We start from the raw sequence: 3,450 nt of genomic DNA on the forward strand, positions 1-3,450 counted from the left end.
GCACCCTCCTTCCCCATATGACATCCACGGGAGAAGGGGGGCGGAGTAGCTGTAATAAAAACAGAATTATAACAGAATTATAATTATCTAAATCATCTAAGAACATACTGTACACTAAAAGTGAGAACCACTGATGCCCCCGAAGGGAAGTGTTCCCCACGGAGAAGCTGAAAAGTTAAAACACAATTAAATTTCACTAAAAATAATTGAGACAAACAACGGAAATAGCAACCTAACCCGCAACGGGATAGGAGCCATTGTAATAGTACGTAGTAGTAGTAAGGGGTGAACGACCTCGAGTAGGGAGAGAGACCATAGTCAATTTTAAAGAGAGGCCACATTCCCTTCTCTGAGAATCCAAGTTTCCCGTAGGAAAAGAGGCACAGCGAAGATAATAGATGAATGAAGAGAGTCCAGGCGATGACAGTTCCCCTGCGGCGGCCGAGTTAACGGAAATAAGCCGACGGGGAGACCGATGGACCAGAGGGAGAGGTCGTTCCCCACGAAGTGGAACTGTAGTGGCCTTGCTTCTACACAAGTGTTGTTGTCGTACATCACACACAGCACAACACTGAAAAGAAAACTTACTACATTTCTATACACAAATACAGTATATACATAAACATAAAGAATGTTTATATATATATTACAAGTATAAGAAAAAGTAAGTAAAAAGACAAAAAGCATTAATGGCTGTGAAAGAGGCGAGGGTGAGAGCGGACACGTCCGCCTACCACCCGAGCTGATAGCAAAGTGAGCTCAGCACACAGGTGTGTGAGGGGGGGGGGGGGAGGGGGGTAGCAGGCTACCCTCCCTAATCCCCGCTAACTATCGGTGGGGTAGTAAACCCTCGTTAAAATTCTAATGGCTCGTCATTTCAGCTACGCCGAAAGTAATAACCTATATTAAATAGCGTGGTTTGTATTTCATTTACGGATCAAATATTCATAAAGAAAATAACTTGAAAGCATCCCTCACTTCCAGAAAGTCTGCTTATCCAGTTATATTAAATGAAGATAATTTCACATCAGTATGTTGAGCTTAAAATGATATTTTCCTTATAAAAATAAATTTTTGAATATACTTACCCGGTGAATATATAATAGCTGACGTCTCCGACGGCCCGACAGATTCCAAAAACTCGCGAGCGATCGCCATGAAGGTTGCGGGTGTGCCCACCAGCGCCGACTATCGGCCAGATACCGCATATACCTCTCAACCACTCCAGTTCTTCTCAGTCCGCTGGGTCTCTATCGGGGAGGAAGGGAGGGCCTTTAATCTTATATATTCACCGGGTAAGTATATTAAAAAATTTATTTTATAAGGAAAATATCATTTTTAAATATTAAACTTAGCCGGTGAATATATAATAGCTGATTCACACCCATGGTGGTGGATAGAGACCAGTATTAATACAATACAGTAAAGGCGTATATGCTCAAGAGTTTTTTGACAAATATTTCATAAAAAACCAACTTAAGTATAGGTACCTGGTAAGGAAGCTGACTCTGATGATTACTCTGCCTCATTAGTCCGCTTTCCTCACGAAGCCCAGCCATCCTCTCAGGATGCTGAAAGACTCCCAGGAGCTGTTATATCCAGGGCGAACACCCCTATAACAGGACCTCATCAATACCCTTAATCTGGGCGCTCTCAAGAAAACAACATTTGACCACCCGCCAAATCAAAAAGATTACGAAAGACTTCCTAGTCTTCCGTACAACCCAAGACAAGATTAAAAAACATTTCAAGAGAAGATTAAAAGGATATTGGGATTAAGGGAATGTAGTGGTAGAACCCTCACCCACTACTGCACTCGCTGCAACGAATGGACCCAGGGTGTAGCAGTCCTCATAAAGAGTCTGGACGTCTTTTAAGTAAAATGAAGCGAACACTGACTTGCTCCTCCAAAAGGTCGCGTCCATAATACTTCGAAGAGATCTGTTTTGCTTAAAAGCCATCGAAGTTGCTATTGCTCTCACTTCGTGAGTCTTGACCTTAAGCAAACAATGATCTTTCTCATTTAAATGAGAATGTGCCTCCCGGATTAAAAGTCTAATAAAGTACGATAACGCATTTTTAGACATGGGCAATGAGGGCTTCTTAACGGAGCACCATAAGGCCTCAGAACCACCTCGTATTGGTTTAGTTCGAGCTAAGTAAAACTTAAGAGCTCTAACGGGGCACAGCACTCTTTCAACTTCATTACCTACGATTTCTGACAGACTAGGTATTTCAAAAGATTTAGGCCAAGGACGAGACGGCAGTTCATTCTTGGCCAAAAAACCAAGTTGAAGAGAACACAGCTTTATTCGTAGAGAAGCCGATGTTCTTACTAAAAGCATGGATCTCACTGACCCTTTTAGCCGAAGCCAAGCTCACCAAAAAAAGTGTCTTGAGGGTAAGATCCTTCAGGGAGGCTGAATGTAATGGCTCAAACCTGTCTGACATTAGGAACTGTAGGACCACGTCTAAGTTCCAAGCAGGAGTCGACATACGACGCTCCTTAGAGGTCTCGAAAGACTTAAGGAGGTCTTGGAGATCTTTGTTATTTGACAGATCCAAGCCTCTATGTCTGAAAACAGATGCCAACATGCTCCTGTAGCCTTTAATGGTGGGAGCAGAGAGGGAGCGAACATTTCTCAGATGCAGGAGAAAGTCCGCAATTTGCGCTACAGAGGTACTGGAAGAGGAAATAGAGGAGGACTTGCACCACTCTCTAAATACCTCCCACTTCGACTGGTAGACCTTGATAGTAGATGATCTCCTAGCCCTCGCGATCGCTCTGGCTGCCTCCTTCAAAAATCCTCGAGCTCTTGAGAGTCTTTCGATAGTCTGAAGGCAGTCAGACGAAGCGCGGGGAGGCTTTGATGAAGTCTCCTTACGTGAGGCTGCCGTAAGAGATCCATCCGTAAGGGCAGACTCCTTGGGACGTCTACCAGCCATAGAAGTACCTCTGTGAACCACTCTCTCGCGGGCCAGAGGGGAGCAACCAACGTCAACCTTGTCCCTTCGTGAGAGGCGAACTTCTGTAAGACCTTGTTGATGATCTTGAACGGCGGAAATGCGTAAGCGTCCAGGTGAGACCAGTCCAACAGAAAGGCATCTATGTGGGCCGCCTCTGGATCTGGGACTGGAGAGCAATAAGTTGGGAGCCTTTTGGTCAGCGAGTTCGCAAAGAGGTCTATGGTGGGCTGACCCCAAGTCATCCAAAGACTCTTGCACACATCCTTGTGGAGGGTCCATTCTGTAGGGATCACCTGACCTCTCCGACTGAGACAGTCCGCCAAGATGTTCAATTTCCCTTGGACGAACCTCGTCAACAGTGAGATGCCTCGATCTTTTGACCAGATCAGGAGGTCCCTTGCGATGACGAACAGAGCGTGGGAGTGAGTGCCACCTTGCTTGGAGATGTACGCCAAGGCCGTGGTGTTGTCCGCATTCACTTCT

This window comes from Palaemon carinicauda, chromosome 27, assembly GCF_036898095.1.
Source record: "Palaemon carinicauda isolate YSFRI2023 chromosome 27, ASM3689809v2, whole genome shotgun sequence".
Lineage (NCBI taxonomy): Eukaryota > Metazoa > Arthropoda > Malacostraca > Decapoda > Palaemonidae > Palaemon > Palaemon carinicauda.